We start from the raw sequence: 25,286 nt of genomic DNA, 5'->3' as shown, positions 1-25,286 counted from the left end.
GGTAAATATGAAAGTGGGACAACAATATATTTGTGAGAAACATAATATTAAATTAGGCGGTGCCTACCTAAATCCTCGAAGATGATCTTCAGGTGTACCCGTTATCGGCACCGCCTACTTTAATATTCTGTTTCTCACAAAATTATTGTTGTCCCATTTTCATATTTACATAGCTCATGGGAAAAAACCTCAGCTTTCCAATGAAAATAAAAAAAATAAAAAAAAAATTCCCGAAGGGGTGAAAATCGAAAAATAAGGGTTGATTTTGAAAAAAAGGGGTGAAAATTTTTTTTTTAATTTTATATACATTTTTGAAAAGTACATGAAAAATGCATTAAAATTCATTATAGATAAATTAAAATCCATTAACTTTTGTCATAGTTATACGGATTTGAAAATGACAATGTTACCCTTAACGTCAAAACTTCAACCCCCTCTACTTTCTACAAATATTTTTTTAATGAGTTTATATTTTAGGCATTTATTACTATCATATAGGACAACAATTTACCAAAGTATGAAGCCTATCCCAGAATATTGACTTTTTGGGCTGGGGCGATTGAAAAAGAATCTCTCATATGTAAATGAAATGATCAAACAGATTTTCGATAATTGATTCAGATTGAGTGCTCTTTAAAGGAATGAGTACAAGGTATTTAGTAAGCATATCTTGGATAGATAATATATATTCGTAGCCCTGGGAAGTAATTGGCAAAGGTCCGAACATATCCATTCCAATTTTATCATATGGTGATGTTGGCGTATCAGGAATAATAGCTTCGGATCGTCATTTAATCCTATTTAGCTTGTGAGTTTGGCATATGTGGCATTTTTTTATAAAATCTATAATGTCATTTTCCATATTGGTCCATGTTCCTAATTCTCTCAGCAGTGTCAATTAAGGTTTTTAGCCAATTTTTTTCGGAGTACGGAGATAGCACAATAATATTTGAATTATTGGTTGGTCTTTTTGAAAATCTCTTCCATAATTTCCCAGTTGCATTAGGTTTCTCAGATTTTCGTGTTTCCGTTTTGTTAGTGAACCATCTATAATATTCTTGGGTTATCTCGTTATGTGTAGGTATCGGTACAACTGGATTACGCTCATCGGGAATCAACTGATTAATGTCATTATTGATGTACTCGATTGGTATACTTGGTAAGATTTGTGGAGGAATAAATTCACTGCCTTCTGGTGGTGGTTCGGGTGTGTTTAAGTCAGAATGTCGCGATGATTCACTAACTTCAATATCAGATAATTCCGATTCCAAATCAAATTCCGCTTCTGTTATGTTCTCGGTGTTTTGTACATCCTGAATTGGTTGCACTCTAGATAGAGCATCTGCAGCAGTATTTTCCTAACCTTTCTTATATTCAACCTTGTAGTCGTATTCCTCCATTTTTAACCTCCATCTCATTAGTTTAGATAAAGGGTCTTTTACGTTGAACAACTAAGTTAAAGCTTGATGATCTGTAAGGATTTTAAACTTTCTGCCCAGTAAATACTGACGAAGTCTTTTAATTGCCCAAACTATAGCAAGCAGTTCCTTCTCTGTGGTTGTGTAATTTAACTCGGGTACATTGAGTGTACGAGAAGCATAATAGCAAAGGTGACCATCTTGAGATAAGATGGCTCCTATACCAACATTTGAGACATCTGTCGTAAGGACAAATTCCTTATCAAAATCGGAATATCTTAATACTGGTGCACTACAAAGCCCATTTTTTAATTTATCAAATGCAACTTGGCTTTCTTGGGTCCAGATAAATTCTTTAGTACTTTTTGTAAGTTCGATAAGCGGTTTTGCGATTGTCGAATAATCCTTTATGAATTTACGATAATAACCTGAGAGACCTAAAATTGATTTAATATTGGTGGGGCTCTTAGGTTTTGGAAAATCTAAAACGGCCTGAATCTTTTTTGGATTGGGTTTTACACCCTCGGAACTTATCACGTGCCCCAGATATTATAGTTCCGGCCTCAGATATTCACATTGGTCGCGTTGTAGTTTCAAACCAGTTTGTCAAAAAGGGTGACTAAATTTTTATTATGTTCCTCTATGGTGGATCCAAAAACTACAATGTCATCTAAATAGACTACGCAAATTTTATGGATTAATCCTTTCAAAGCGTTATTGATCATTCGTTGAAAAGTGGCAGGCGCGTTTTTTAACCGAACGGCATGCATTCAAATTCGAAATGTCCCTCCGGAGTGGAGAAAGCTGTATATTTTTTTGAGCTTTTGTCCATTGGAATTTGGTGAAATCCAGAACTAAGGTCGAATGCAGAGAAAAATTTCGCTTTTCCAAGGGAATCCAGGATCTTCTCTATAACTGGTAAAGGATACGAGTCTTGATCAGTTATCTCGTTAATCTTCCTGAAATCAATTACAACACGCCATTTCTGTTCACCGGAAGCATCTGCCTTTTTTGGGACAATCCATACTGGAGAATTGTGAGGTGACTCTGAGTGTCTTATAATGAATTGTTTAAGAAGATCTCCAACTTGACCTTCAAGTTCTTTTCTATGGCACGGGGGTGGATTGTACGATCTATTGTTAATAATTTTATCCTCCCTCAGTACTATTTTATGGCTCGCGAGTCGCGTTCCTGGTAAAGGGTCATTGGGAAGTCTAAAAATATCATGGTATGACTGTACTATTTTTTGAATCTAATCTCTAAAATCTTTTTCAATGTGATCCAATCGTGAGTTTTCGTTTGGAATATTTATGCGTTGAGACAATTCGCTACATGTCATTGGTCGAACATCTTCGTCAGGAAAAGCTGATTTAAGAGGTTGTATATTATTGTCATTAGTAGTAATGTGTTTAAACTGTGTCGAATCATTGCAAAAAGGAATGGTGATAGTCCGATCTCTTATCGCATAAAAAGAATCAGGGATATGGGGATTATCGAAAATTACAACATTGCCTTTTTGTTCGAATACCAGGATGGTAACTAACTTGACCTGATTAGGTGGCACAATAATTCCATCATCAATTAATGGATGTTTTTGTGAATTAAGTTTTAGATTTACGTTCGACAAACTATAATTATATTGTTGCATAAATGGCAATCCTAATATACCGTCTTCCGGTAAAGGAAAATTGTCAGGGACAATGTAAAAAATGTGAATTTTATTCAAATATTCAAGTGTGGCTTTACATTCCGAAGTTTGTTTCCAATTTCCCATTTGAAATTCTTTTTTGCACGGTTCTTTAACAATTAGTGGAGGGACGAAAGAATTTTTAATCAAATTTATTGATGATCCGGAGTCCACAAGTAATCGCAGGGGTCGCTCGAATCCTGATGGTCGTACAAATACTGATTGTAGTCGTCCTGATATGCGAGTGATTCTTTCGACGGTTGTTCCGTCAGTTGTTCCACTTCTTCCACGTGCTCTTCCGCTGAGCAAGTTTCGATCGTATAATGTACTCGATTCGGGGTGCGTTTCAAGTGGGGGTTTGATTGAAAATTCTGTTGATTTCTCTTTTGGTAGCACTGAGTTTCTGTATGTCCGGGTTTTTTGCAGAAATTACAAATTACGCTCGAAGATCGCAACGTAGTGACGTTGCCTGCGTTGGAAGGATGGGGCCTATGGTTCGCCATATGATTTGTCGTGGCACCGTGTGAGGCTGTGCGTGAAACTAACCTCGGAGCGTTATCTAACCGTAATCGAGCCTTTTCACGTAACCGTGTTTCTACTTCTAAAGCTTGTTGTTGAGCTTTACCGATAGTGTCGGGCTGTAGTGTCCACATTAAGAAAGTAATGTCATCTCTTAAATTCATAATGTATTTTTTTATAGCGGATGTTTCCTCTAGCTGTAAGGCAATTCTGCGGGCTGTAAGATTCAAATGTTCAGATAGTATGGCATAGTTTAATTCGTTGAGAGCTTGCTGAAATCGCAGATTGTATGATTGCACAGTATCACTGCCTTGCCTACAACTATCCAATTTTGCGCGGCATAATTCAACGGAAATTCCGAGATTCATATTGTGCTGCAACGCGACGTATAAGTCATCAAACGTATTAAATAGAATACGGTCTAGACCGCTTTCTAGAGGAAGAAGTTCCTGTCCCTTATTACGGTAAACTTAAAAATACAGCGACGTGTCACACCCCCCAATTTACATTGCACTTAGTCCCTAAGTTCGCAATCGAACAGTTTTGGTAACAATATTAGGTTCATGCAATACAACAGCCTCAGGGGCAAAAGCGACGGAAGAATAATGCACTACTGGAGTAGCATTGACATTAGTTTTAATACAAAATAATTTTATACATAAATTTTTCGGTAACAATTTACTAAGTAGATCGCAGAATCCTATCTTGTAACTAATGAACAAGAAAACACCTAATAATGATGTATAGCCTAGATAAGCTATAAAATCTGTACCTTTTTCTACCCATGTTTTTGTCCTACGACGATCTTTAATTTTTTGTAAAGAATTTTCCATTGCATCTAAATTCTGTCTCAAAAATTTAAAATTTTCATGGTGTAAGGAATCTTGTACAACTGGTAGCTGAAAACTTAATAATTCAAAAAAAAATGCGAATTAGGATTAAAAACTGTTAAATATGATGTGAGGAACAACTCAACTCAAAATAGTCATAGTATGATAAATACATAGAATATTCATGAGAATTTTTTATGCGTCAAAAAATTATTAATGACAATTAATTTTTATGTATTCAACATTGTAATCACTTTGAAAAAAAAATACTTGAAAAGACCTAAACATAAAGAGACAAAAGACTTTTAAAAACAAATTTTTACTTACTATCTGGAAAGACACAAAAAATGCTTCCAAATATGACGGGTACCATTTAAAAAGTTACTTCTTAAGGAGAAAAGAATATGTCAATAGTTGAAATTTCTCATATTAATTGCCATAATAAAAAAATTAAGGTGGAGCACGACTCCCCACGAGGTACAACTCCCCACTCTCCCCTTTTTATTTTACTTACTGTATAATATTTCTTTTTTGTTTTCATTTAACAATTTGCGTGGAGATTTATTTGGTAAATTTATAATGTGTGGAGTTTCCTTTAAATACGAATTAACTAGCTCTTTTCTGCCAAATATTGCTGTTGCTAAATATTTGACAAACTTTGAGTCTAGTTCTTGATTTATAATAGAATCCCATACCTCTTTTTTTATTTGTACTTTTTCTCCTAAGTGAATACATTCCGTCTGCAAAATAAAATATATATCATGGTAAAAGTACGTCGTTTTGTAAATTTGTACATTTACCAATAAATTCACATATTTACAAGGCTCACATCCAACAAATTAAAAAATATTTCCTAAATATTTATAGGTTCAAAAAATGTTTTTGTAATGGAAAATGTAATATTATAAAACACAGATGTAAATTGCAAGTTTTTTTGTGTAATTCTGATATTACATCTCCTTGAATTAAAACAAACTATCTACATTTACCAAATTACCAATGATGTACTTTTACCATGACATACATATACATATGGATCAATTTTTATCGAATATAACATTATCAAAATTAAATTTGTCAAATTAGATAATGATTCAAAAAAGTAAACTTATTAAATGATATTATTTATTTTCTCCAAGAAATTACTTAATAAATAAAATTTATTAATAAATGATATAATTTATATACAAAATTAATTGAAGGTGATAATTTTTTTTAAATCATATCAACTTTAGCATCCAAGAAGAATATTCTAAAGTATCTTTGATTGATTTTAATTAACCAATTTGAACCAAATACGAAGATTAATTAATAAGATAAGAAAAGATTACCCTTCCGATGGTATGATGATAAGGCGAACATTAGTCATATATCGCACGTATAGAAGGATGTGTAGTCTTCAAAACGGCCCAGCGGTTCTACATGTATGCCAAATAAGAAACTCGTTGCGATTGTGGAACTCCCATTGCGACATCTAATCAATAAACTTCCCTCCGTGACGTTAAAAAGGGAAAGCATTATGTAAATGACGTAGTGGGAGTTGGACGATCGCAAAGACTGTACGATTTCACCTACATGTGGAACCCTTTTGAGGAGTCCAAGAATACTCGCACGAACGTAGAATAAATAAGCCACCCGGTAAAAAGAGCAGATTATAAAGGATAAATATGCTTCTATCTAATTCAATGTCGTTTTTGTCCATAAACAGATTAATTCCGAATGAAGAGGAAGCAGGAATTAGATGGTATGAAAATGCTAACAGTACTTGCAATAGAATAATAGTGGTATTAAATGGTATTAAATATAATAGAGACGCTCAATTTATCTTTGAAATGACAAAATTGATAATTTTTAACATGAATTTATTGGTTAATTATACTATATTTTTTAAAAGTAAAAAACAAAAAATATAAGTATAAAACATACTCAATTTTAATGCGTTTAATTTAATTTTATTTTATAGGGATGTCATAACCCATTATTTTAAAAAAAAGTAATTCAGCTGAATTAAAATGAATTAACTTTTTTGGCAAGGTCTAATTCGTATTTGTCGCTAAGCAAGATTTAATGGAGCCCTTTGTATATTCAAATCAATTTGTACCAATGAGTTTTCATTTGTTTAGAATTCAAATTAAATGACCAACTCGTCTATTGGATTTTTGCTGACGAATTGAAAAACATTGAAACTCAAAACTTTTTTTATTGAATTAGTACGAATAGAGATTTTGGAAATGGAATTCAGCTTCATAGAATTCAGAAGAATTGCAACATAGCTGCAATTCGAATTTGTCGCAAAACGGGATTCACTGAAACTCAAGGTATATTCAATTCAATTCAGACGAATTAATTTTTATTTTCTGGGAAAATTGATTTCAATATTAAATCAGAATGATGTGCTATAATTCGTATTTTGATTACAAGAATTAAAATGGTTTTAACTTTTGTAGTTATATTCCAAAATACAACAGTTTTAAACTGTTATGGAGCTTATCAGTTAAGGATTGAATATGACTCAAAAATACTCAAATGTAATGAGAATAATCCTCCAATATTATGATTATTATTTAATGTATATAAGAAATCTTGCATACTTTAACCCAGGCGGAAATTTCCAACCGCCGCGGACCTGGTATTCGTCCGAAAGATGACTTGGTTCTGTACAGACTGCGGATCCGATTCGGTACAGGCGTCAAACCGCCCGGGACCTGGCTTTCATCCGCCTGGGTACTGGCATTCATGCGCTTGTTATCCGCCCGAGACCTGGCATTCATCCGCTTGTCATCCGTCTGGGTACTGGCATTCATCCGCCTGGCAAGCGTCTACGAACTGGTATAGTTCCGAAAGATGACTTGGATCGGTGTAGACCGCGGAACCGTCTCGGTATAGGTTTTCTGCCGCCCAGCAACCGGCTGGGAACTGGCATTCTTCCGTCTAGCAACCGGCGCGGATCAAAAAAAAAATTTTTTTTTAATAATTTAGAAAAAAAATTTTTTCATTAACAATGCAGAATGCATATTAATTATTTGTTATTAATAGTTCACTCGAAATATTTTTCACACACTTAACTTATTTTTACACACATTAAATTTCCTAACGCTAGTAGGGGGATTCGAACCCTAGCCTATCTTAATCTAACGCACCGAAATCTAATACGCTAACCACTACGCTGTTCGCTCGCTTGAGAATCTCAGCATGACAGAGCCGATTTAAACTGTCACTAAGAAAAACAAATTTTTTTAATTTTATATATGTTTTAATATTTGTATTAGTTTACTTTTTTAATGACAGTTATAGATTGCATAATTAATTTGTAATTATACGTGCCTATATAATGAATACATCGATACCCAAAGTAATTTTTTAACTTACTGCAATTTGTTTACGTTCTAATTTCTTTTTAAATAAAAGAAATTATAGTAATTTTTTCATTAAAAGCGTGAAAATAATTTAATAATAAATAAATTTAATAATTTTTTTTAAATTATGTAACAAAGAAAAATTCTTGAATTAAATTTGAATGAAATTGAAAGTTAACACAGCAAATTTGTTTGTTAATATAATTTAAAATTAATTAAAAATTCAAATAATTTAATTATTAATTGATTAAAATATGAAATAATTGAATTGTTAACCGATCAATAAAATGTTTCAATTTTTAATCAATAAAAAATGATTTTTAGTCATTTAAAAATTTAAAAAAAGTTAATCAATATTTAAATTTGAAAGATTTATAATAATATTATAGTCCGGGAGCCAGCGACGAAATTTACTATCTCATTTCATACCGGCTGAAAATTTGTACATATCTTACTAAAGATATGCTAATTACAAAAACCTACGTCTGGCAGGCTGGTTGTGGTACAGGGGGTAGCGCCACGGGGGTAAAGTGGTGAAAATAAGTGAAACTTTTTCTCATTTCATACCGGTTAAAACCTTTAAAAGTTGAAAGTTTACATTCACACAATTGTAAAAATGCACGTCTGGCAGTCTTAGGCTGGGACAAAGGTCGTCTGGCAAGGGGTTAAAGGGGTAAAAAAATCGGATTCGCTTATCTCATTTCATACCGGTTGAAACCTTCAAAAGTTGAAAGTTTACATTCACACAAATGTAAAAATGCACGTCTGGCAGTCTTGGGCTGGGACAAAGGTCGTCTGGCAGCCCTTTGAAGATGCTCCGCGCCAGCCCGAGATTTCACAGGGGGCTGATAAACAGTGTGACCTAATCTCATTTCATACCGGTTGAAACCTTCAAAAGTTGAAAGTTTACATTCATACAAATGTAAAAATGCACATCTGGCAGTCTTGGGCTGGGACAAAGGTCGTCTGGCAAGGGGTGAAATGGGTAAAAAATCGGATTCGCCTATCTCATTTCATACCGGTTGAAACCTTCAAAAGTTGAAAGTTTACATTCACACAAATGTAAAAATGCACGTCTGGCAGTCTTGGGCTGGGACAAAGGTCGTCTGGCAGCCCTTTAAAGATGCCCCGCGCCAGCCCGAGGTTTGATAGAGGGTTGATAAACAGTGTGAGTTCATCTCAGTAATGTAAGTAAAGTTGCGTAACTCGCCGCTTTTTTCATAGTAATATATAACATATTTTTTATTTGCATTTTGTTTATAAACATTTTTTTAATGACATTTTTATGTTTTAACATAAAATTATACGTTGCATAAATAATATTTATTTATATGACTTAAGATCACATTTTTTGTTTATATAAACAATAATAATATTAAAATAATATTAAAATTAAATAATAATATTTATTTATATGACTTAAGATCACATTTTTTGTTTATATAAACAAAAAATGTGATCTTAAGTCATATAAATAAATATTATTTATGCAACGTATAATTTTATGTTAAAACATAAAAATGTCATTAAAAAAATGTTTATAAACAAAATGCAAATAAAAAATATGTTATATATTACTATGAAAAAAGCGGCGAGTTACGCAACTTTACTTACATTACTGAGATGAACTCACACTGTTTATCAACCCTCTATCAAACCTCGGGCTGGCGCGGGGCATCTTTAAAGGGCTGCCAGACGACCTTTGTCCCAGCCCAAGACTGCCAGACGTGCATTTTTACATTTGTGTGAATGTAAACTTTCAACTTTTGAAGGTTTCAACCGGTATGAAATGAGATAGGCGAATCCGATTTTTTACCCATTTCACCCCTTGCCAGACGACCTTTGTCCCAGCCCAAGACTGCCAGATGTGCATTTTTACATTTGTATGAATGTAAACTTTCAACTTTTGAAGGTTTCAACCGGTATGAAATGAGATTAGGTCACACTGTTTATCAGCCCCCTGTGAAATCTCGGGCTGGCGCGGAGCATCTTCAAAGGGCTGCCAGACGACCTTTGTCCCAGCCCAAGACTGCCAGACGTGCATTTTTACATTTGTGTGAATGTAAACTTTCAACTTTTGAAGGTTTCAACCGGTATGAAATAAGATAAGCGAATCCGATTTTTTTACCCCTTTAACCCCTTGCCAGACGACCTTTGTCCCAGCCTAAGACTGCCAGACGTGCATTTTTACAATTGTGTGAATGTAAACTTTCAACTTTTAAAGGTTTTAACCGGTATGAAATGAGAAAAAGTTTCACTTATTTTCACCACTTTACCCCCGTGGCGCTACCCCCTGTACCACAACCAGCCTGCCAGACGTAGGTTTTTGTAATTAGCATATCTTTAGTAAGATATGTACAAATTTTCAGCCGGTATGAAATGAGATAGTAAATTTCGTCGCTGGCTCCCGGACTATTATACACATAATCAAGAACATACAATAAAATTAAGTTTTTATTTTTTAATAATTCTTATTTATTAAAATATAGTTTAGAATTGTCATGTTTTACAATAGTACGTCAGTGAAAACTTGCATGAAAAACTTAGTTAAATTAAGTATGTAATTTTAAGTAAAAAAAATATGAAACGGTTTTTTCTTCCATAAAAACTTTAGTTTGCAGGATGGTTTGATTTTCTGTCTTTTTTTCCTCCCTCTCTATCGCCTGCATTGGAAAACCAGCGGGTAATATAATTATTAAATTGTTGTACCGGCACGTTGGAAAACTTCTCAAGATGAATTTCTGTAATAATAGGAGGCAATAATAATTGTAATAATTAATTAATTCATTGTAATAACACAGCCACACAAAAAAAAAAAGTACCCGGGCCGGGAAATGAGACCATCATTTCTTGATGTATTTTGATGCGCTGAACACGAATCTGAAGTCCGTTTAGCTCCATCACGTCAGGATTTTGACATAACCTCAAAAAACATAGCTGATTTTATATGACAGGAGAAATTTTTTAAATAATGGCAGATTTGCTTGAATCTTGTTACTCGGGGGTTTTTGGGGTCGCTGATTACGAATTTAACGTCAGATTTAATAAATTCAAAATGGCGGATCCAATATGGCGGACGAATTTTTAAAAAGTAGTTGGATTTTTACGAAAATTGGTATCTAGGGGTTTTGGGAGTCGCTGATTACAAATTTATCGTCAGATTATTCAAATTCAAAATGGCGGATCCAATATGGCGGACAAATTTTTAAAAAGTAGTTGGATTTTTACAAAAATTGGTATCATGGGGTTTTTTGGAGTCGCTGATTACGAATTTAACGTCAGATTATTCAAATGTAAAATGGCAGATATAGTACGGTGGTCAAATATCTTTATGTTTCTACATGTGTCTGCATCCAGGGTACCTCCACGCGGTGACGGTGGACAACGGAGTTTGTCCGCTATCCGGCTAAGTCCCTGGATAATGGCTTTGATGCCGTCATAGCAGACACACGTAGGAAACGTATTACGATGCAGAGACTCGGAACCCCAGTATCGGCCAAGTTACATAAAAATTCAACTATTTTTTAAAAACTCGTCCGCCATATTGGATCCGCCATTTTGAATTTGAATAATCTGACGATAAATTTGTAATCAGCGACTCCCAAAACCCCTAGATACCAATTTTCGTAAAAATCCAACTACTTTTTAAAAATTCGTCCGCCATATTGAATCCGCCATTTTGAATTTTATAAATCTGACGTTAAATTCGTAATCAGCGACCCCAAAAACCCCCGAGTAACAAGATTCAAACAAATCTGCCATTATTTAAAAAATTTCTCCTGCCATTTAAAATCAGCTATGTTTTTTGAGGTTATGTCAAAATCCTGACGTGATGGAGCTAAATGGACTTCAGATTCGTGTTCAGCGCATCAAAATACATCAAGAAATGGTGGTCTCATTCCCCGGCCCGGGTACTTTTTTTTTTTTGTGTGGCTGTGTAATGAATGACAAATAATGGAGATTTATTAAATGTTACTATTTATAATTTATTAAAAGTTTACCTTTTAAAAGACTGAAAGTCTGAGTCGATGAAAAGTCTTTTTTCTGTTTTTTTCTACTGGGACGACTAAATCCACTGTATTCGAGTTAGACTTTTTTTGTTAGAATCATTGGTAAAATCGTACATATCATATTTGTATGAACAAACAATGGCTTTGATTGAAGACGCATAAATTTTTTCTGTAAAATACATAATTTAGATTATTTTTTTATTTAATTTCATTAATTTATTGTTTTTATCTTAATTACTTAAAATTTATTATTGAAAGAAAGAAATAAAAACAGTACTAAAATCACTGAGAAATTAAGGGAAATAAAAGTAATGATTATTATTCTTATTATTATTGGATTTATTTAAAAATAAAAAATTACCAATTCAGATTTCAAGTCTTGTTCGGCACACAATTGATTTTCAAACTCGAGAAAGTCGGTGATATTCCTTTTTGGTAGAGTTGGCAAAATCTCCATTTGTTTTGACTCCTCTGCTGAAGTAAGATTGCTTGACATTTATTGAATAAGATGTTCGAATTTCAAATTTAAATCATATAAGATACTCTTCTTAATTCCAATAAGTTGTTTTTCAATCGATTTGAATCCAGATTGAACATCTTCTTTCAACTGCTTTAATTCTTCTGAAAAACGTATAAAACATTAAAATTAATATTTGTAACATAATACTATTAACAGTTATTTTTTTCCAAGATGAATTTTTTGGTGACATTAAAAACAATGATTTTTCATTATTTATACAATTTGATTATTTTCAAAATTTGCAAAATAAATTAATTTTGTTTGCATGTAAACACATGCCGTCACCTTCCTTTTGTTTTCGACAGTTAATTTCTCGTGTTTTCATTATTCTACTTTATTTTATTTTAAAAGCACTTTGACTTACCTTTTTGTGATTTTCCGAATGTTAACAATAGAAAGCTCCTATTTATGTACCTTTACTCTTTTTTTGGGAAATTAAAACACTATTTCTGTCACATTTAACTGGCAATCAAGCCCTCGAGATAAAACGTGGTGAAAACGAACAAAACGAATTTGTGTTGTGCCGGCAAGAAGGCTGTTTGCGCATGTCTCGTGATATGGCAGTAACGTAGCTACTTGATTATAGTACCCAAATTTTACACACAATTGAACTTTTTTTTTAGATTTCACTTTATTTAACAAATAATCCATAGAGAGTTAACTAATAAAAATAAAAATGCTTTTTTTTCATTAATCAATTAAATGATTAAGTTATACTCTACTAAAAAAAAATCTAAAAAGATATTTATGTAAAGCTCTAAAAATTGTAGGTACATCACTGAAATTAAATCACCCAACAATTATTCTGTTTTTCGTACAGGAGTCTAGGCATTCATCTTTCGCTGGTTTATAACAATCGAATTATCGTTTCTCGGCCAAATTTTTTAAATGAAGCTAACATCCCTACCAAAAAATTATATAGAACTGTAATTTAGTTTTGTAAAATTAATTTAAAATTAATTAGTTTCTAATAATTATTAATTCTAAAGACATTTTAATGTAACGGCAAATTTTTATTTATTTAATTGACAAAATAAAAGTAATATTATTTAATAAATTAGTAAGATCCATTTATGAATATTTATTTAAGATATTATACATAAATAAAAAAATTGAGTTTAAAAATATGTAACTGTAACATATTTTTTCAAATTAATCTATTATTTCACAAATTAATTTTATGTTCTTATTGTTAATTATATTTTTTAAATACATTCTTTATAAAAACTCTTCTCACAAAAATGTTTTACAAATATGATGCATTCTGGTATATCCATCATTTGAATTATTATTTTATCAATTTTATTATAAATAATTGATTTTGTTAATTTATTAATTTTTATTAAAAACAATAAAAATAGAAAAATTTATTATGCATCTTTGTTCAAAATTTTTTTAAAAAATAATTATTCTTCAAGACATAAGAAATCATATAGGATTTCATGTATGCAAGATCCTACGTATGAACTCATATGGATTCCTATATAGGATCTCATACCAAGTCGGAAATTATATAAGAAATTATGTCGGAAATTATATGGGAAATTCAAATATAGATGTATATCATCATAGTTCCACTTTTACACCGTCAGATGGTGCTAATTTTTTTTCTCACAGCTGAAATCAGTCTTGAATACTATAAAAGCTGAGACTCTAACTCAGAAGGTGTATTGCAAAGCACCATTTCTTTTCTTTTCAGATGAATTGCAGTAATATTATTTGATTTTTAATTAAATAATTTTTAATTTTTATAAACTGACATCTGCCAAGTGAAAATTCCTATATGAAATCCTATATTGTTTCCTTTATATAATTCTATGTGAAATCTTAAATATAAATATTTCAGAATCTACATGAAATTCTATATGATTTCTTATGTTCAAATCAATCATATATATGATCTCACGTGAGGATTTTCAATATGATTTCATGTCAGATTATTTGTAATAATTTTTTATTCAAGAATCGAAAAAAGATTTGATGTATGATTTGATATAGGAAAATTTCTGGTTAAGGATTGAGCAATGAATTTTGGTATGTTTTTTAGTGAGAAAACACGAAGAAAATTGACATAAGAAATTGAAGGAAAAAATGTGACCAGAAAAAATTGTAAGATTTCACATAGGAATTTACATAATTTATTACCTAAGAATTCGTTTATAAGAATTTACGTGGAATCCTACTTCAAATCATATGTCTCAATTTCCTATATGATTTTTCATAGGATCCTATATAGTTTCTTACATGACACATAGGATTTTATATGGATTTTAATATATGAATTTATGTGAGATCCTATATAAGATCCTATATGAGAATTTTCAGTAGGGTATTTAAATTTCCTACACTAAAAGAAATTTGTATTATCATTTATTGATAGATGCATATAAAAGTTTAAAATAAAGTGTTTCAATTTAGGAAAAAAGAGTAATTTTTATAATTACTGTTAAAATTATTATCAAAATATATAACCCAAGTAGCACGATATATCAACCAGATGTCACGGTGATATCACCGAGGAATGTCACCGTGACATCAGGAAAATGTCAAAGTGTCCGCCTTACGGTGATATCACACGGTGACATCGAGGTGATATCATGGTGACATCAAAGTGATATCACAGTCATATCACGGTGATATCATGGTGATATCACCGTGATATCATGTTGATATTTTACAGGGATTTAAAATTTTTTAAAAATTATTATTTTTTTTATTTATTATTATTTTTTAAATTATTAAAAATTTTAAGTCCCTGTAAAATATCAACATGATATCACGGTGATATCACCATGATATCACCGTGATATCACCTTGATGTCACCATGATATCACCTCGATGTCACCGTGTGATATCACCGTAAGGCGGACATTTTGACATTTTCCTGATGTCACGGTGACATTCCTCGGTGATATCACCGTGACATCTGGTTGATATATCGTGCTACTTGGGAATAAATATAAGAATAAATATTATTTGAAGAATGAAAAATTAATAAATTTATTATTAATTAGAATTATGCGAGGATTATGACAAAGTACTAAAAAGTGTTATTTAAAATGCAGAAGTTGTAAAAATAAATATATAATTTAGCATGCATATATATACATATATATATATAACACATTAAACTTATAATTTTTTTTATATTTTTTATATTTGCAATGTGCATAACATTTAGTACTAGCGGTAAGTACTTCACCCATAAATTATTATTATTAATTTTTATTAAAAACTGTTTATGGTGAGAGGATTAAAATTTTGGTTAAATATCAGCATTGCATTTTTTGAAAAATCATAACTATTGTATTAAAATATGAAAAAATTTAAACTTATATGATTTGGAAAGGGTTTTTCATGTTCTTTCGAATAATATAATTTTTTCTTTAAATTCATAATTTACTCTTTCTTTGAAAATCAAAACTATTTTAAAATTTTTTTGTAATAATAAACATTTAAGTAAGCTAAGTAATTTACTGTAATTAAGAATTTACCAATTTAATATTAACGTAATTTTGCATCCAAGGAGCACTACATGAAGTATTTTGATTAAGTACCCGCCATAGCCCTGGTGTTTTCGCTGAAATCGATATATATTAAGCTGAAGGTTTGATGTCGAAAATATACTTGGCTGACTATATTTAAATGTACATTTATGACTAGACAGTTAACAAACCAGCTGTATTTAGTAATTATTACTATTCGCTTATACCTATCGCAGAGTATGCAGCTGGGAATAAGTGAATAATCACTCCTTGAAAATTCGCTCATCACTAGCGAATAATCGCTATTTTAATCAGCCCAGAGTATGCAGCTACGAATATGCGAATATTTCTAATAAATGTTGGCTACGGACCGTAATTTTGGGAACTTTAGAGTATTTATAGAAGTGGGGTTATAAGTGTGGAATAGCATGCGTAAAAACCTTTACAAGAGGTATCAGAAGGAAATCTAATAAAACAATATTTCATTTTATATTAACATTAGGTAATTAATTAATTAATATTTCGAAGAATAAAAAATTTTGTTTAAATTGTTTATTAAAAGTTCACATTTTTAGTTTTATTTTAAGGTGTGAAAAAAAGAAATAAAAAATGTCTTTTATTAAAAAAAATTAAAGAATATTTTTGATTTTCAAAAAGGGGGTTAATTTTGAATAAAAAATATTTATTCCATTCGAAAGAGCAATTAAAAATCTTTCGAAATCATATAGATCAACATTTCTTTCACCCTGTTATACTCTATAAATTTGAATTAGCGACTATTCGCTTATTCATAGCTGCATACTCTGGGCAGATTAAAATTGTCACTATTCGCTAGCAATCAGCGACTATTCGCTAGTGATGAGCGAATTTTCAATGAGCGATTATTCACTTATTCCCAGCTGCATACTCTGCGCTAGGAATAAGCGAATAGTCAATAATTTAAAGCGAATAGTCGCTAATTCAGATTTAGAGAGTACAATAGTTATGAGTTTTTAAAAAATGCAATCCTCACATTTTGATAATTTCTTCACTTTATAAACGCATACAACATATATATATATATATATATATATATACAAGCAAAAGTCTGTGTATAAATATTCATTACATATACTAAACGTTTTTTCTTTTTTTTTCATTCTCAAAGAAGAAATAACAATTTTCAAGAAAAATATTTAAAACCTATAAATTGTATTTGTTATTCCACAATTTGCATGATAACAATTTTACGTAACATCACTTGGACAGAATTTTTTAAAAATTATTCGATTTCAAAGTATTATGGTTTATTATCTTCAGAAAATGATTCTTTACAACTTCACCATGGAGATTTTCAAACAAGCAATTTTTTATCTTATACAAATTTTATAAACAAATATATTTTTTGATTTAAATTTTTTTCTTGAAAATTGATATTTCTTCTTTCAAAAAGTACATTTAATAATATTATTATAACTATAGTTATTGTATCAATAACTAATTAACATTAAAATTAAACGTTAAATTTTTTGCTTAAGTGGTCCCTTAGGGTGTTAGAAATAATATCCTATTAGTTTCAAGTTGGAAAAGAAATCTATTTTTAAAAAATAATTTTCGTCGGGAAAGCACATTGCATAGTAAGAAAGTTTAACATGATTAAAAAATTAATTCAGAAATTACTACCATGAGTACACTAATATAAATAACTCGTCAATACTGCAATAATTATTTGCATGTTTACCATACAAAATGATTGGAATAGATACGGCCATATTTGATGTCTATTTTAATTAAAAATATGTCAAACTGAAAAATATAAATATTACAAAAGAGCAATTCAAATAAAAGTGATGGTTAAAACGGCCTGCTAATCATTGTGAATTAACATTGTACACTTTGAAATATATTTTCATAGCAAAATCCACCAACTTGTTTCTATCAGTGTAATGATTTTGGTATCATTAGCTTAATTTTGAAAATTTGTACTCTACCATGTTGGATATGCCATTTTAAATTTTGAAAAACTTACGTCATATTCGTAATCTGCTTGATCAGTTACTATTAAACAACTATTTTTTGAGTGAATTTTCTTTAAAAAATTACATTTTTTTCATAAATGAAATGCCATTTTAACAAAAATCTATATTTTTAAAATATTCTACGTAGTTCTTTAGCAAATAACATCCTCTTTCATAATTTGCATAAATTTTTTTGTCTACGATTTCTTAAAATAAATTAATGAAATATACTATTTTTTACGTGTTATGGGTGATTTTAACCTTTCAACTATTTTCTACTGGAGGTCTGCATTTCCGTGAATAAACGTAATTCATTAAGTTATGAAAAAAACTATAACGGAAATATATAAGTATATTCTACGAATATTACAACTTCTGCAATGTAATTGTTATATTCAGGATATACCATGGATAATTTTAAATATTCAATGCTATGAGGAAAGGTAATGTTGAAAAAAGTTATTTTAGGCCTTGAAAAACCTTTAAAAATTATAGACATATTCTTTTTAGGAATCATTTTACAACCTATATCAAAATATTTAATTTTCTTGTTCTTAAAAATACTACGTCTTACCTGTTTTTCTTAAAATTTCTTCTTTTCACCTTAAAAAAAGTAATCTTCATTCTAGAGGATTCCTCTAAATGTAATGCATATTTTCCTCTTAATTTTGGTATCAAAAGTAATAATCTTATTTTAGAAGGATTTTCCTCTCGAAAAAATCCTCTTAAAGGAAGAATAATATTCTAATATTTTGACAAGTTGAAAATAACCGTAATACACAGGTTTTAAATAAATTATTAGACAATAATGGTTATGTATTGATAATAAAGTACAGTTTTTACACATTGAATTAAATGTTGATATCAAAACCTCAACAAAAAAATTCCTAGTGTTATTAATGCCTAGAGAACCAATAATTTTTTTTAAATTTGAATAATATAATAAATATTTAATAAGATTTAATTATTTACATTCAAAAAAGGTAAATTATAATAGATTCCTAGAATAAAGAATGAAATATTGGTTTTTAATTAAACATTTCTGAAAAAAATTTCTTGTTGTTTGCTGAGCATCAATACATTAGATTTAATTACAATAATAATAAAAAATGCTATAGCCAGTTGCAAATATCAAAGAAGTTCGACGCAAATATTTAAGAAAATTAGTAAGAAATGAAGATTCATCGAGAGGTTAAATTTTCTGTATTTATACCTCCATTCAATATATCCACCCAGATTTAAATCATTTAGTACATCTTCGAATCTCTTTTCCATTTTTGTCTTTCGATTTATAAGACAACACTATTATGACAAAATACGAAAATTGACAGTTTCGAAAAACAAAAGCGCAAATGTCAAACAGGAAAAAAATGTAATCGATATCATGTATTTATTTTTCCTTTTTTCAAATAATTATACTAAATTTAAACAGGAAAATCGTAATTGAAGAGGAAAATGCAAAAGTACTCCTTTTGTCCTTGTTCCATTACAACAAAGAATAAAAATATTCTACAGTGAAATGGAATATTCGTATTTTAAGAGGAAATGTTCAGAGGATTTTAGAAGAGGAATTTTCGTCTAAATTTAAGATTACTTTTTTTTGGGTGTTATATTGAAGTTTTTTGTTTTATTCCTGTTTTCCTTCAGATGATTTTTCATTTTTTTTAATTGGCCTTTTTGCAAATCTTTTATACCTATTGAAAAAATAAATGTTTAGATTTTTTATTATTTTTCAATCATTTATTAAAGTAGGGTCAACCGGGGTAAATCCGAACGCTTTTAGTAAGTTTCAACAATAACATAAGTTTTTCTTTAAAAAAAAAATACTTCCGGTATTCTGGTGCATGAAGTTGTTACTTTACTTCCATAGAACAATTTTATGGGGTAGCAAAAATTTTTGATAAATTACAATCGCAGGAAACTTAGCGTTCGTATTTACCTCGATACTTTGCAACTTTCCTAAAATACCGGGGTAAATACGAACGCCACTGTATTTCAGAAAAATCTTAGGGAAAATAAATTTAAAGTATTGCAATTGTTAAACTTATATAAAAACTCAAAAAAAAATACGATAATAAACCTATTAAGTAATAATGCATCATATATAAATACAAAAATCAAACAGGTTAAAAATTAAAATGCATTACACAATTAAAACCTTCAATAACTTTATCAAATCATAACGGATTTTTGCAAAACTTGCTACAGAAAGTATTTTGGAGTGATTGAATGTAAATACAAAAATAAAAGTGAAATTTGTTAAATTCAAAATGGCGGACTTTCCTAAAACTTATTTTTAAAAATGATCAAATTTGCTAACCCTGAAACTCCCCGAGTAACAATTTTCGAGCGAATCCAATGAATTTTTTAATTCTCGTCCGCCATTTTGAATTTTGAAAAACTGACTTCAAATTGGTAATTAGCGACCCCAAAAACCGTAGAATACCAAATTTTATTAAGATCCTGAAAAACTTTTTTCAACAAACCATTTGGCAAAAAAATTGAAACACTCCTTCGAGAGAACAGAGATTAAGTTTCTGCTTATTAATTACTAACGAGGATACGTATAGAAAGAAAAACTTTTTTCTATGTACTTTTATAATGTTAAAATAATAGTGTAATGAAATAAAAACAATTTTGTGTGGCTCTGATGTAAAATAAAATTATTGAAAATACCGTTCGGATTTACCCCGGTTTTCCAATTTTCCTGGGTAAATACGAACGGTCTGATATTATTAATAAAATTTTACAGAAGGCAAAAATGAAAAATAGTTTCTGTTCTAGTATTCATAACAAACAATTATAAATAATAAAATAAATTTTTAGCTTCTTTTTCTTGAAATACGAGACAAAATACTGAAATAGTGTCATCTTTGATTTTCAATCTTTTTTGCAATACTCGTTATCTTTGTTTATGCTGTTGCTAATTAACAAACGAAAAATGGGATAATACTTAGAATCTCTTGAAGAGGATCTGAGGTAAAAATTCTCATATCGAACTTATTTTTAAAAATTTTAATTAAGCTGAAATAATTAGCGTTCGGATTTACCCCGGCTGACCCTAATAAATATGAATATGATGTTTATTTTTCGTAAATTATTTTGAAATTATAATTTATTTTTTATATAATAATATAAAAAAAAGTCTGAAATGAATTTTATTATTAATTTAAATTGCATTATTCTTTGATTAATTTTAAATTTCAAGAGTTTAAAGAAAATGTCATTGATTGATCTTATTTTTTAGTGTAAGTTTCTTTTTTCTATAGCTCTACAAGGAAAAGTATACAAGAAACATTAACAAACGATAAAATTCAAGTAAAAAAGTTATTCCTTAAAACTTAAAGAAGAATTTCATAAAATTATGGATCGTACAGTCAGTGAGCAGTAAGAGGCAGGTATTAGAGTGTGCGTTCGTGTTTGGTCATTTCTTTTTCCTGGTTCTTCATTTACTGTATTTTTACTTATTATGACTATTTTGATAAAATAATTAAGAGAACTTTTGTAAAGTGATAAATAATTAAGTAATTCTAATTAGTTAATAAATTACTTAGTTTAAAATAATTATAATCATATAATACATGTTTTTTCAATGTGATTCACTTACCGAGTTGTGAAGAATCACTTTCTTCATTGTCACTAGGAATTTGTTTTCCTAATGGTTCATGATTTGAATTTTCTTCTGAAAACAGCAAGAATTAAATCATTTAACTATACGGAAAAAACAAACTTGCCTTTTTATCACAAAAGTACTTTATCCTTTAATAGCAGGTAATTTCATTTACGTATTAAAGTATAAATTAATGCAGTTTTAGCGTAAAGTAAATATTTGCTAAATAAGTACACATAAAATTTATTGGTTGATCTTAGTAAAATTAACTATCAAATTCAATCATGTTACTGCATATATTAACAATTAAAATTGTTAAAATTAATAAAATATAATTTGTCGGGGCGTAACAACCTTTATCATCTTTCTCTCAAACAGAGCCCAACCGCTTACCAACAATTTTTCTGAGTATAATAGGTATATTATTATGGTAAGAATGATGTACATACTTTAAAAATATAAAATTTATGCTTTCGTAGTACGACATATATAGTCTACCTTAAATATCAATAGCTTCATCCTTTTTAGTCTTTAAATTCTTGCAACCTTGCGTTTTGGCAAAGCCTACTTTTCCTTTCAAACCATCACAGGTTGCAAGAATTTTAGCACCAAAAAGAATGAAGCTTTTGCTAATTTAGGTAGTCTGTGTGTCGTATTTTGCGGGAATGAATTTTATGATTTTAAATTACGTCATTCTTCCATAATAGTATAATTATTATACTTTTATTTAGCATGGACTTATTTTACGCTAAAAATGCATTACTTTATATTTTGAAAGGTAAACAATGTTACCTGTTATTAAAGGATAAAGTAGTTTCATACCAAAAAGGCTAGTTTGTTTTTTCCCTGTATACAGAATGACAAATGGTCAAATGAATCGGAAAGATTATAGTCAGTAACTATATTAATTTTGCGCGTGTGCTCTTTTACTATATTCGTAGAGCAATATAACACTAATTTTTATACAGGGTGTTCCAAAAGTATGAAAACTTGCAAATATCTCCAAAAGTACGCATTTTCGCGATACATCTTTTTTGATTATTGGCTTCCGGGACCAATTTTTTAGGTTCAAAAATGTAGATGTTTTTTTTGGAACAACTTTTGTTTTGAATATTTTTTACGAAAATGCGTACTTTTCGAGATATTTGCAACTTTCCATACATTTGGAACACCCCGTATACTACTGGATAGTGGATTGTCGTATCTGTCATGTCACAAAAGTGTACCCAGTAAAAAAAAAGAATTAGGAGTAAGCGAAAAGAATTGGTGGTAACTTAATTAAGCTGAATGCGGTTGGCGAAAAAGCCGAATTGGAACGTTACGGTGAATTATTTTTTTCTTAAAGTGAATTCTTTTCTCTTAAACATTTGAATTGACGTTTGTTTATTCGAGTTTGCATTATAAATGAATAAGAATAAATGTTTCGAAGTCTAAAAAAGCAGATTTGGAATAAGAAATATATAATTTTTTAAAAAGAAATAAAAGTGAAATGTGATAGATTTACCGACAATTTTACCATGTGAGTACTACTCATATGGTAAATTTATCATATGAACACTACTCACTTGATAAAATCGTCGGTGAACCTGTCACACTTCGCTTTCATTTATTTTTTTTAAATTATATATTTCTTATTCCAAATCGGCTTTTTTAGACTTCGAAGCATTTATTTTATTCATTTATAATGCAAACTCGAATAAACAAACGTCAATTCAAATGTTTAAGAAAAAAGAATTCACGGTAAGAAAAAAATAATTCACCGTAACGTTCCAATTCGGTTTTTTCGACAAATCGAATTCAGCTTAAGGGGTTATACCTGTTTCGAGGCTTAAAAAAGGGATGTTTTTAAAGACTTTTTCGTGAATACAGTTTTAAATAATCGTTGGCAACTAATATACCACTTAATTAAGCAACTTTTAAATAATGAGAAAAAATTTTATTACGAATTTATTTTACAAATTGTCGGCTGTATGGTTGCATAAAAAGTGCAATGTATTTTTGCAGTCCTCCGCGGCGAGCAGTTGAAGTCCCCTGGATCGTCATCTAGAAGCACAAAAAATTTTTTTTCATAAACTACATAAGATTATCTAGTGAAGTACACATGATCATAATTTTAGAATTTTTTTTGTAGAATTGTGAGAATTATAAAAATAAATCGCATTTTTGACCCAAAAAAATCGATTTTAATTGTTTATAAAAAAAAATTCTCTTCATCAATTTTAAAAATCGTGTGTACTTCACTAGATAATTTAACTAAGAAGCTACAGTTAAATTTTTAGCTCAATCGGACAATAACTCTTCGAGTTCTACTGCTCGCCGATTTGTAAAATATGGTTTCGAGAAAAACGCGTTTGAAGTTTCACAACACTATAATTTTTAATAATCTCATGCATTTGGTTAATAAATTTTTTTTACCTTCACTCTGCTATCCCAGCACCATATAATTGTCCCTCAGTGGCCGTATTTGTCTCTTCCAGCTCCTTTCTCACTGAAGTTATGCTCCGTCGAGCATTTTTTTTCGGAAAAATTAAAATTATGCATTATGGCGCTTCCGAAATGCTCCAGAAAAAATAATTTTAACAACATTTCCAAGTTGTTTTCGTGCAAGGACGTCATTGATTATTAATCTAGGAATGTTATAGTCTATTTTAAGCAAAAAAAAAAAAAATCGAAAAAAAAATTTTTCAGGCAGGTATACCCCCTTAAGTTACCACCAATACTTATCGCTTACTCCCAATTCTTTTTTTTTACTGGGTATCCAATTAAAGGGGTTAGGTTTTTTTCGGAGGCCAAAAATAGCATATTATATTTACGAATTTTTTTCTAAGAGATGAAATGAATGCGTTTAAAGTTTTCTTAACAGTTTGTTTCTGATTAAAAATGATTAAATTAAAAATTATCTCTAATCATCTACGCCTGGTACATATATGTATCATATCATATCTTATATGATCTAGAAATAAAAATAATTAAATTATTCAATCATAATTTATTTCATCGAATTCGTTTTAAAATATTTACTCAGGGGTTTTTGGAATTGTTGATTACGAATCTGTTGTCAGTTTTCAAAAATTAAAAATGGCTGACAAAAAAATGCGGATGAAGTAATTAAAAATCAATTGCACTAGATGCCGGTCAAAATGAAAATCGTTTTATAAAATTCTGTATGTTCCCTGTGGGCAAAAAACCGTTTTTAGAACGTTTCATGTCTACCAAATAATGTTCTGGAACATTATTTGAACATCCATGTTCTTAAAATGTTCCAGAACATTTTTTGGCGGACATGAAACGTTCTAAGAACGTCCTTAAAACGTTTTAAGAACAAACATGGTTTTTTGCCCACAAGGTTTCTTAGACTTTTACTCATATTATCTTAAAACTTTGGGAAAATGTTCTTGAAATGTTATACTATTAAATAAAAAAGGAAATAAAAATTTGATTTTTTTCTTTACTCATGTAACCTCTTAAAATTGATTCATTTTTGTGATGACTAAAGACTTCTGAATGTTAAATTCACTAATATACTCCACTCTACTCTATATTTTAAAAAAGTTGTTTTCGTTTTAAATTATCCATACAGATTAAACTTATTTTCTATTAAATATATTAGAATCACCTGTTTCAGAAGAACTTAATTTTTCTTCTTGAAAATCAACGTTTTCATTTGAATAATGATCATTTAATGATCTTTCTTCAGTATCATCATCTAGAAATAAAAATAATTAAATTATCCAACTATATCTCGTAAACATGATGAGGGTTTAATTCTGAGGTCCGTTTTGGAATCAGCACGTCGAAAATCTTCAAAATAGCATTGTCTGATTCTTGATTAGAAAATTTAATTAAATTTTGT

The 25,286-nt window shown here is 29.9% G+C and overlaps 1 protein-coding gene and 2 long non-coding RNA genes across 4 annotated transcripts in view; 1 reads left to right on the top strand and 2 right to left on the bottom strand.

Annotated features, from left to right (window-relative positions):
- LOC127286181 (uncharacterized) overlaps nucleotides 1-25,286 on the top strand; it is a 236,076-nt gene that overhangs the window by 109,212 nt on the left and 101,578 nt on the right. The window lies entirely within an intron of this gene.
- The window catches only part of LOC127286157 (uncharacterized), a 254,824-nt gene that overhangs the window by 151,248 nt on the left and 78,290 nt on the right, over nucleotides 1-25,286 (bottom strand). The gene's annotated exons all lie outside the window — the stretch shown is intronic.
- Nucleotides 10,315-12,905, bottom strand: LOC127286180 (uncharacterized). Its single transcript, XR_007843703.1, has 4 exons — nucleotides 12,705-12,905; nucleotides 12,182-12,441; nucleotides 11,812-11,989; nucleotides 10,315-10,551 (listed from the first exon to the last, which is right to left on the bottom strand). It is a non-coding gene; the product is annotated as an uncharacterized LOC127286180 (long non-coding RNA).

Source organism: Leptopilina boulardi, unplaced genomic scaffold (genome assembly GCF_019393585.1).
Source record: "Leptopilina boulardi isolate dan_hultmark-lab unplaced genomic scaffold, ZJU_Lbou_2.1 LbouV2_351, whole genome shotgun sequence".
Taxonomy (NCBI): Eukaryota; Metazoa; Arthropoda; class Insecta; order Hymenoptera; family Figitidae; genus Leptopilina; species Leptopilina boulardi.
The sequence above is the reverse complement of the archived record's forward strand: the minus strand, read 5'-3'. Positions and strand labels throughout refer to the sequence as shown.